This window comes from Macaca mulatta, chromosome 12, assembly GCF_049350105.2.
Source record: "Macaca mulatta isolate MMU2019108-1 chromosome 12, T2T-MMU8v2.0, whole genome shotgun sequence".
In the NCBI taxonomy this organism is placed as follows: domain Eukaryota; kingdom Metazoa; phylum Chordata; class Mammalia; order Primates; family Cercopithecidae; genus Macaca; species Macaca mulatta.
Genome location: NC_133417.1, coordinates 25,464,296 through 25,475,896, shown reverse-complemented (window position 1 = coordinate 25,475,896; position 11,601 = coordinate 25,464,296). Strand labels below are relative to the sequence as shown.

Here is an 11,601-nt window from a genome sequence, read left to right as displayed (position 1 = left end):
TCAATAGATGAAAATTTTTAAAAAGAAAATGTGGACCTTGTTCTGGGACAAAGATGAATACTTCTAAGGCAGGCTAACAGAAAAACTGTACCCTTCAGCTCAGGGGCTGATCATCTCCCACAGGGACACATCTCCATTGAGAATCACTACATTTTTGTTGTATCTCTCTAATTCAAGAATATTTTATTAAGCTATACTTCCTATAATTTGAGTTGCAAAAATCAATACAAATATGTGAAATACAGTATAACATTGGGTATTTTATAAACTATAAATGGCTTTCTTAAGGGTGTGATTCAGGCTGGGCGCAGTGATTCACGCCTGCAATCCCAGCACTGTGGGAGGCTGAGGTGGGTGGATTGCCTGAGGTCAGGAGTTCGAGACCAGCCTGGCATAGTGAAACCTCGTCTCACTAAAAATACAAAAAATTAGCTGGCCATGGTGGTGGGTGCCTGTAATCCCAGCTACTTGGGATGCTGAGGCAGGAGAATTGCTTGAACCTGGGAGGCGGAGGTTGCAGTCAGCCGAGATTGCGCCATTGTACTCCAGCCTGAGCAACAAGAGCGAAACTCTGTCTCCAAAAAAAAAGTGTGATTCACCACTTCTCCTCCACATTTGAAAATCACTAGACTCGACTACGGCTTAAAATATATGTGTGGAGAGCCATGGGGGTTAGGACTAGAAAGTTTGGTTCAGACTAAGCGGTAAATCCTGAGTGAACCAATCAGATCAGAGGGCTTTGGTCAGAGAAGGATGGATTTGGTCAAGGAAGACATTCTGGAAGATGGGCTATGAACAAGGCATTGAACAGCACAAAGAAAAATAGTGGAGGAATAGGTAGGGTTAGGGGGAACCAATGTCTCCTTAGTGCTTTGTTGAGTGAATAAGCAAGTAAGGAATGAATGCGTGAGTACAAGGTGATATGAAATCACTCGGGTGAAAGTTCCCTTTGATAGAATCAGTCACCAAGGGACAGGTTCTCCAAAGATGAACAAGCCACAAAAACGCATGGTTTATATTTGAAACTCTGATGGTTGATAGCATATGAAGGAAAAAAAGTTATTATTGCTGCTGTCACATGAGAAGAGAAGGTTTCCTTGGGGCTAACTGAAATTGAATGCAGTCATTAGACTGGGTATCCGAAGTCAGCGGGAGTGGCTGGCTGACTGAGGTGTCCCCTGGGAATTTTCTCTATCCTCATGTGAAAATAAAAGCTCTCTTCCTTTCATGTGAAATAACCCCAGAAAATTTCCTGGGCCCTTAGCAGATTAGCTGTGAGCAAAATTCAGGCAGAAAATAGAGGCGATGGGTCAGCTGTTCAACGTAGGGAGTGGAATTGGATTTAATTCAGCAGAAAATAATGTTCTGGGTGAAAAGCCCACGCAGTTGGACTCCCAAGACTGAAGGAGAGTTAGTAACCTTGGTGGCCTGGCTGTCCAACAAAGACAGGTTGGCTCCCTCTCTCCAAAGGCAGCCAGCTGCAGGAGAGAACAGAGGGGAGGAGAAGCAAGCTCATTAGTGTCTGGTGGGAGGTGATTGTTTTCTCTGAGGGGCAGAGCCTTGTGCCTTGAGGCACGCAGAAGCCAACTTGCAGGCTGGTGTTCATGATTTGGGGATAGTTATGGAACCCTTTGTAGGTGCCTTTACTCAAGAGTCTGCTGCCATTTTTTAAAGATAAGGCAAGGCACAGTAATTTTCCAGAAAATCAGAAACCTGGTCAGCTCCTCTTTCCCTACCTAGATTCTGAATGGTTTAGGGACTAAGACAAAGGAGAAGCAGATAGAAGCTAAATGTCACTTTAGTACCAATAGAAGTCAGTATGGAGGGCATGGCTTTAGGTCTGTGAGTGTGCCCAGAATTAGGCACAGTCATCCCTTCCCCCAGCCCCTGACAACTGACAGTGCTTGAAAAGGCAGGTCCAACCTCCCCATGCTGGACAGGCCCTGCCCCAGGAGGAGCAGCAGAAGTCAACCTCTCGTAGGGCAGCTCATTCTCTAGAGAGCAGGAGAAGCTGAGATAAACAGGCCAATTGTTCTCACATTTATCAATCTGCCCCTGGACAGGAAAAGAGGCCAGAAATGTGATAGCCAGCGGAGTGGGGAAAACAATACTCTCCTCTAGTATCCAGCTGAACCAAGTGCTTTTCCTGATTCATTCAGGAACTACACTCAGAGGACCCAGTGGGTAGCAGCTCCCCCGACTCCTCCCATGCCCCACCCGGAGTTAACCTACTGTGAGCTTTGAAATCAACTGGCTTCTCTAGGACTTTAGGGCAAGAAAGGCAGCTGCTATTCTAGTTTACAGAAAAAGGCATCCAAGAGTGTTTTGGAGGTTGAGACTATTCAATTCAGTGACCTGCTCTGAGATCTATTGGACGAATTTTGGATTCTGGATACTAGGAAACTGGCAATAAACTGGTATTCAGGATTGGCTTCATAATTTGCAGGGCCCAGGGTAAAAGGAAAATGAAGGTCCCAGGTTCAAAAATTGTTAAGAACATTGAACAAAGGTCAGGACCCTATAAATATGGGGTCCTATGTCACTGCACAGCTTGTGTGCCGTGAAGCCAGCCCACTCTGTACTTAAGGATATTGCTTACGGTCTTTGTAGTTTTTCTTCTGTACTTATTCTCCAGTTGGGAGCGTCTCTCTCTCTCTCTCTCCCCCTCCCCACCCCCGCCCGCCCCCGCCCCCAATTCACCCTTGTGCTAGTAGTATGTGAGTATAGAGTGTACTCTAGAGGAGCAGTAAAGAGTTCTAGTTGCTGTACATTCTTGCCAACGTTGGTTTTGTTATTTTTTTAAATTAAAAAACAAATTTAGCCATTCTGGCTGGTGAATCTTATAAACATTGATTTAGAAAAATAAGTCTACTTCAGAAAAGATTGAAAAGTTCTTAGACATAAAACCATGCCTCCTATCAGCTTCTCTCTCTACAGTGGCCTTACTCAATTGCACTGTATTTCTCCATGTCATGGCAAATAGAGCCATGGCAAATTCCGTTGGGAAAGAAGAACCTTCAGACTAGAAGAGTCAGGGAAGACTTTATGGAAGTGAAGGAATTTGAGTTAAATTTTGAAGAACTTGGAAAAGGTGGGGAGGAGGGGAAGGGAATTCCTGGGAGGATTAGGTAGCAGCATCAAGTCAAGCTATTCTGGCTGTAGAGAGGATTCTAGGGGGAGATGGATGGTGGGGCTGAAGGTAGCAGGTGATTCCTTGTGGCTGAGAAGCTTGGCTGCCACCACTGGTTTGCACATATCTTTTCTAGGGGGATAGGAAAATTAATCTGGCCAAGTTCTATTCAAAGGAACAGAAGAGGGAAAGGCTGCAAGCTGGAGACAGAATGGGGGGATGATGGAGGGCCTACATTAGTGTTAAGAGCAGCATCAGAAGACCAAGAAACTTACACTTGTTTGGAAGGATGATCTGACAGTCCTTGGCCACACTCCTTGTTCTCAGGCTATCACCGTGGGCTATGGTGGGATGCCTGGTTGGACTGCTCATGGTGACACATGTGCCATGTCACTGTTTGGCCCTTCCCTCTCCACAAAACACCAATATAAAGATACACACAGTAGGTGCCACTCGTGAAATCATTGTCTAAGTCAGCGGTCCCCAACCATTTTGGCACCAGGGACTGGCTTTGTGGGAGACAATTTTTCCACAGATGGCAGATGAGGGGCAGAGATAGTTTCAGGATAAAACTGTTCCACTTCAGATGATCAGGCATTAGATTCTTATAAGGAGCATGCAGCCTAGATCCCTCTCACATGCAGTTCGTGATAGGGTTTGAGCTTCTATATGAATCTAATGCTGTCGCTGGTCTGACAGGAGGTGGAGCTTAGGTGGTGATGCTTGCTCCTCTGCTGCTCACCTCCTGCTGTGCAGCCCCGTTTCTAACACCAATGGACCAGCACCGGTCCACAGCCTGGGGTTGGGGACCCATGGTCTAAGTCACTAGCAGAGTGTGGCAGTGTCTATTAGGCCTGAATGTAAAAGAATGTTACAGGATTAAAGTGCTTTAGTGCCCTTCAGCTGATTTCATGTCTGTTCAAGATGGAAAGTTTGTTTCTTTTCCTTTCTCTCTCCCCTCCCCTCCCCTCCCCTCCCCTCCCCTCCCCTCCCCTCCCCTGCCCTGCCCTGCCCTGCCCTGCCCTGGCCTTCCCTGCCCTATCCCTCTTTCTTTTCCCTCTTTCTTTTCCAGTAAGGACATAGAGCTTATTTTGATATTCTAGAGCCCCACAGTATATTGACTGTATGGCATGTTTGCAGCTACTGCCTGATACAGGATATTTTATACAGTTCTTTCTTCATGGTTGCAAGTGATCTCTTCCTTCTTCCTTTCTTGAAAAATGGCAAGTTACCATATCAATTTGTTTCTCATTTTAACACGTGTATATTATCCTGTGTGTATATGAAATTGACTGTCTTGCTAGTGAGACGCATGTGGTTCTTTTAAATATTTATTTTAAAATTTCCATTCTGCCTTAACCCCAAATGCCCATTTTAGGATGTAGGAGACATGTACCTAAATCTCTCTTGTGTCCAGAAGATATGAAAACATGCGTAGAACCAACTTAACAATGGTTTGTGCTGAAGGGAGGTGGCAATGGCAGAGGACTGAGCAGGGGTGTCCCACCTTTGCTGTGAGAAGCCAGACAGTGGTGGCTAATGTGTGTGGTTGGGTGTGCATGTGAGCATCTTTAAGAAAGTCTGTGTAGGCTGAGTGGGGGAGCAGTGCGCTGAAGGCAGGCTCCACCTGGTCAGTGAACAGGACGGGGAGTCCATTTCTAGACTGAGATTTCATGCCCTTTCCTCCAGAAATATTTGGGAGTCACCAGCACTCACAGGCCTTGGTTCCCAACTGTCTAGTGTGAGGTTGTGGCCAGTCATCCCATTTTCCTCTCTGCCATATCATGAGCATCACACATATGTGAGACGTCTGTGCAATATGAAGAATTTTTGTTGTTAACCAAACACTCCAGAAACCCTTCAGACATTTCCCATGAGACATTTAAACTCAGAGCATTTGGCTTTGAATAATTAGACAGGAAAAGGGTATTTATTACCAGTTCTCATTTAGGCCAAGTTTGCTTATCCTGTTTGTCTAAAATAAGAGCCAACAATCTGGAGTGGTTTTGATTGGATCTAAATATTTCTCCACATTTGAATGAGCTCCAACGGCCTGTTCCAGCACTGGGGCCAGAACACCTGCGTGTTCCGGAGGAGACCAAGCTCGTCTATGTGTGCAATGGCTTTGTCCTGGCTAGAGATGGCCAGTGGGTCCCTGGTCCCCACCCCACTGACTATAGCCATTCAGCTGCCTCCTGCTGCTCTGAGCACTTGGTGGGGGCCGAGCCCAGAAATTAAATCGCTATGGGAATCCAGCTTCTGCCTCTAGCAACTCAGGCTGCTCTGTCTATCTGAACTCTGGGAAGCTGGCTTTTTCTCAAGCATGGTTAACACTTTGAGAGAAAAAGAATAATCGTAGCTAATATTTACTGAGAACACGTTAGGCTCCCAGGCACTGTTCTAAGCACAGTCCTTATGTAACTCGCTTAATTCTCAAAACCCTTGAGGTAGGTACTGTTACTATTCCCATTTTACAGATAAGGAAGTGGAGGTGTGGAGAGGCTAAAAAACTTAAATTCATTCTACCAGTAAGTGATAACAGGGGTGATATTGATATAACACTAGTGACATAACAACCAGGATGATCCAGGCACCAGCCAACAGAGGTAATGCTGTGACCAGTCAGAGCGGATGCTGCCTGTGAACACAGCTGGCTTGGCTCTGCAGGTACTGCTGGCTGAGCCCACCTGAGGTGGGGATCCGAGCCCAGGCAGTTGGGCTGCAGAGTCCACATTCTTACCACATCTCAACCTTGTCTCTGATTTCCTGTGGGCCTAGCCCACAGTAGGTGCTCAAGAAATAGTATGCTAAACTAAGTCCTATGTTGTCTAACTCCTCTGTTGTAGGGCGTTCCTGAATTTTCTGTCTCCTGCCCAGAGCCTAGTTGTGCTCTCCTGGCACCACTCATGAGTGGCTTTCTAGTCTCTGCTCCAGGGGGGACCCCTTATCTCCCTCTCTTTTCAGTATCTAATGAACACTCACCTTCTTCCACCCTCTCTCCTAAACAGCCTGTTACTCTGTGTGTCAGCACACTCAACCCCTCTTCCTTGCTCCTCGAACAGCATGTGACGGGGTTCCTGAAGTCATGGCACACCTGTGGTTCTCAGGAGGTGGCCCAGGCTGGTCCCAGAGAAGTGGGCAGGAGGGGTAAGCCTACACCAAGGTTGAATGACTAGCCCCAGTAGGTTCTTCAAGGTCCCATTCTTCTTTGGGGGAGAGAAATAGCATTTCTAGAGTAGAATTCCTCCATAGATTAAATACCGATACTGAGTCTCTGATTCAGTAGGTGTGGAGTGGAGCTTGAGAATCTGCATTTCAAACCACTCAACACCACATGCAAGTTGCCAAGACTTGGTGCTTGTACTCTCTGAAGCCATGGCCTGAGTGCTACATTGGCCCCTTTCAGACACGACTGGAGCAACTGGGATGCAGGGCACCAGACCCTAGGCTGCACACAGCACAGGGACCCTGGGCCCGGCCCATGAAACCACTTTTTCCTCCTAGACCTCCAGGCTTGTGATGGGAGGGGCTGCTGTGAAGACCTCTGACATGCCCTGGAGACATTTTCCCCCGTTGTTTTGGGGATTAACATACGGCTCCTTGTTACTATGCAAATTTCTGCAGCCAACTTGAATTTCTCCTCAGAAAACGGATTTTTCTTTTCTATTGCATAGCCAGGCTGCAAATTTCCAAACTTTTATGCTCTGTATCCCTTTTAAAACTGAATGCCTTTAACAGCACCAAAGTCACTTCTTGAAAGCTTTGCTGCTTAGAAATTTCTTCTGCCAGATACCTAAATCATTTCTCTCAAGTTCAAAGTGCCACAAACCTCTAGGACAGGGGCAAAATGCTGCCAGTCTCTTTGCTAAAACATGACAAGAGTCACCTTTGCTCCAGTTCCCAACAAGTTCCTCATCTCCATCTGAGACCACCTCAGCCTGCATTTCATTGTCCATATCATCAGCATTTTGAGCAAAGCCATTCAACAAGTCCCTAGGGAGTTCCAACCTTTCCCACATTTTCCTGTCTTCTGAGCCCTCCAAACTGTTCCCACCTCTGCCTGTTACCCAGTTCCAAAGTCGCTTCCACATTTTCAGTTATCTTCTCAGCAGCGCCCTACTCTACTGGTACCAATTTACTGTAGTAGTCTGTTCTCATGCTGCTGATAAAGACATACAAAGACTGAGCAATTTACAAAAGAAAGAGGCTTATTGGACTCCCAGTTCCACATGACTGGGGAGGCCTCACAATCATGGTGGAAGGTGAAAGGCCCATCTCATGGTGGCAAACAAGAGAAAAGAGCTTGTGCAGGGAAACTCCCAGTTTTAAAACCATCAGATCTCATGAGACTCATTCACTATCATGAGAACAGTGCAGGAAAGACCCACCCCCATAATTCAATCATTTCCCACCAGGTTCCTCCCAGGACACATGGGAATTGTTGAGTTACAATTCAAGGCAAGCTTTGGGTGGGGACACAGCCAAACCATATCAATTAGGAAGGCAGTGCAGCACAATAGATAACATAGTCTAACTCTGGAGTCCTCAGACCTGAGTACAGGTTCCAGCACTGCCATTTATTAATGTGTAGCATTGAACAGGAGCTACTTAACCTAGGTTATTCTCAGTTTTCTCATCTGCAAAATGGGCACAACAGTATCATCCTGATATGTTGTGGTATTAAATAAGATGAACACATATAAAGCTCCTGCTGCAGTGCCTGGTACTAAATAGGTGATCAGGTATTGGTATGTATGAGTGAAAGAAACCATGTGCCGGACACATGGGTTGGAGGATGAGATGGGCACAGAATGAGGAGTCCTGGGGCCCTTATCTTTCAGGGTTTTGAGCAATGTTATCTTTTAGCTTGCAATATCGAAGTGGGATAAAGCAAGAGACTCTTGAGGGTAGAAGATGGAGTTGGAGAGAGTGGAATGAGATCAGAAGGCAGATATAGGGACACTTCACTGCCTGTTTGGTCTTTGTTTCCATTTCTGGTTTTTATTAATGTGTGAATTCACAGTCTGTCATCTTTCACACATACCCCTTTTGTCTGCATCCATCAGCTGATGTTAGTCTTGCTAAGGGTAGAGGCAATCACAGTAAAACTTGAAAAGGCCTGTGCTGAAAACCATGACGTCATGGATCTGTGTTTAACAGATGTTTGGGAATGGGGATGAGATTGTTGTTTATTATGTGTGCATGATACATCCGAGCTATTAAAAAACACTCCTTGTTCAGTCCTCCTCTAAGCTGTACTTGGCTTTTGTATTGGCTAAGCTCCCTTTTGTGTTATGGAAAGACACACTGCACGATGTGGTAGACATTACAAGTTCCCACAGTATGAGTATCATATCCAGTTCTTTTCCCATTCCATGCCTGTGTAAGACAGGACCCCTTTGCACGTGGACAGGTCCTTGTGCCCGCTTCTGGTCATCTGTGAGCAGAGGCCGTACAAAGCCCACACCCCTCTCTGTGTCTTTCCTTGGGCATGTGATCATGGAGGCGGCTTTGGTATAGGGACAGAGCTGCAAGATTAAAGCAACTGGGAGCCCTGAGCCACAACATGGGGGAAAGATGCCTTGAGGAAGCACGTGGCTTGCTCAAAAATCCTCTGTTGCATTAAGCCACTGAATTTGGGGTTGTTACTGTAAGATAACCTGGCTTGTTCTAATATACAAATCAATGAGAAGACACTACAAGTCTTTTTACACTTTTCCCATCATCAGTAGGTTCTATATGGCATTAAAAACCCATGCTTTTAGTATAGTGGTTGAGACTAAACAGTTTATAAATTTTCTTGATAATTATATTTCTGGCCTAGAATTCCCTTCCCTCCCCTATTATTGGTTATGTTGGAGCCAAACTCTTATTCGGAGTTCCCAAATAAGATACAACTTTCCAAATTTAATTATTTAAATTAGTATACTTTTTATAATAGAGTTCTATTAATCCAAGTTTATTTACACTATAGTTTAAATAATTAAACCCATAATTCTTAGTAATATGTAATAAGTTAGGATTTCAGGAACATATCGCTATGAAATCTAATTATATCCATTGTGGAGTAATCATAGTAGTCAAGACTGTTGTAGCTGCAGAAACCCAATGACAGAAACCTAATCTAACTCAAACTAAAGTTAAAAAAAAAGTTAAATTTTTAAAGTTTGAATTTATTGTTTATCACAATCAAACTCTAGGGCTGATGTTCATCTAAGGCAAGAGGAGAGTCAAGGTAAGGGCTTGTTGGGGTCCTTGCTGCTTCATCTCTTGCCTCTGGTTCTCTCTACAGTGGAAGAGTTTCTCATCTTTTCAGCTCAGCATTTCTACCTGGTGGAGGAATATGGCTGCCGTCCACTCCATAAGCCTTTAGTTCCTACGCTTGCGTCTTCACAGTCAGAGAAGAAAAGAGCTTTCTTCTCCCAAATCTAGTCTAAAAACTCCTGGGAAGAAGATTTTCCTGGCTTCTCCCCCATTAGATCAATCCCTTTGCTAGCATTGACCAGAGTATTTTAGGAACACACCTTTTGTTACCAGGGGAGGGGAAGAAAGGAGGCAGTACAGACTGAAAATCTGGGGATGGGCACTGTGGCTCACGCCTGTAATCCCAGTGATTTGGGAGACCAAGGCAGGAGGATCATTTGAGCACAGGAGTTTGAGACCAGCCTGGTCGATATGGCAAAACCCTGTTGCTAAAAAACAAAAATCAAACAAAACAAAACACCTAAAAATTAGATATTTTCACTTTTACTTTGGGCCATTTCTTCTGGTCACTCTGCCACAGGAGAATCATCTACCATTTGGTACAAGCAAAAAGCAATCAGCAATTGGACAGGAGAAGAATGGCACTGACACAGATTTCCAGCAACAAGTGCTTTGGGGGATTGCAGAAAGTTTTTGAACATGACAGTGTTGAACTGAACTGCAAAATGAAATTTGCTGTCTATTTACCACCAAAGGCAGAAACGGAAAAGTGCCCTGCACTGTATTGGCTCTCAGGTTTAACTTGCACAGAACAAAATTTTATATCAAAATCTGGTTATCATCAAGCTGCTTCAGAACATGGTCTTGCTGTCATTGCTCCAGATACCAGCCCTCGTGGCTACAATAGTAAAGGAGAAGATGAGAGCTGGGACTTTGGCACTGGTGCTGGATTTTATGTTGATACCACTGAAGATCCTTGGAAAACCAACTACAGAATGTACTCTTATGTCATGGAGGAACTTCCCCAACTCATAAATGCCAGTTTTCCAGTGGATCCCCAAAGGATGTCTATTTGTGGCCACTCCATGGGAGACCATGGAGCTCTGATCTGTGCTTTGAAAAATCCTGGAAAATACAAATCTGTGTCAGCATTTGCTCCAATTTGCAACCCTGTACTCTGTCCCTGGGGCAAAAAAGTCTTTAGTGGATATTTGGGAACAGATCAAAGTAAATGGAAGGCTTATGAGCTACCCGTCTTCTGAAATCCTATCTAGGATCTCAGCTGGACATACTAATTGATCAAGGAAAAGATGACCAGTTTCTTTTAGATGGACAGTTACTCCCTGATAACTTCATAGCTGCCTGTACAGAAAAGAAAATCCCCATTGTTTTTCGATTACAAGAGGGTTATGATCATAGCTACTACTTCATTGCAACATTTATTACTGACCACATCAGACATCATGCTAAATACCTGGATGCATGAAAAACTCCAAATAAGAAAATCTCTTCAGGATTATAAAAGTAAAATGCAACTGTATTGCTGAGAAAAAAAAAAAAAAAAAAAAAAAAAAAAAATTAAAAATCATTGGATTTTGTAATGCTAAAAGGGCTTTATTCTATAGTTGAATCACCTCTGAATAAAGATATAAAACCTAAAAGAAAATTAGATATTTTCAAAAATGTTATTGGTCACAGAGTGGGGCCAGTATCGCTATTTTGATTTTAGTGTGAACTTAATAACTTTGCCTTCACTGATGGTTACGATCTCCTCTGAGGTTCTCCTCACCCAAGTGCTGTCTGACAAGGTATGAATAAGAAGAGTTTAACTGGGGTTGGCACATGATTCCCAGGGTTACACAGAACCATGGTATTAGTGCCATGGTTATTGAGTTCATGTTGCACACATATTTGGGGAACTCCATGAATAAGGTTGGCTGTAAAACAGCCCCTCTAGTTGTGGGAATCCTATAAATCTGCAGCTCCGAAGGCAAAATGCTCCTTAAGTACAGTTAGCAGGTACCAACTTGCAGCTATATAATTCCCGAGTTCCAGGTGTTGAATAACATGTTGTTATTCATCCAGCGTTGCTTCTTTCTGATGGGTGTCAACTACTGGGAGCTGGTCTTTGGAGGATGAAATCAAGCAATGGTGTACACGCTTTTGTTTTGTTTTTTACTGACCTACCTCTGTAACCCCCTCCCCTGCCTCTCCTCCCTCATATCCCCTCTGGGACATTAGCTAATTGGCGCCAGGATTGTTACAGA

The 11,601-nt window shown here is 44.4% G+C and overlaps 1 pseudogene; it reads left to right on the top strand.

Annotated features, from left to right (window-relative positions):
* Positions 1-9,919: 9,919 nt before the first annotated feature.
* On the top strand, positions 9,920-11,000 carry LOC709304 (S-formylglutathione hydrolase pseudogene; annotated as a pseudogene).
* The last annotated feature ends 601 nt before the right edge of the window (positions 11,001-11,601 follow it).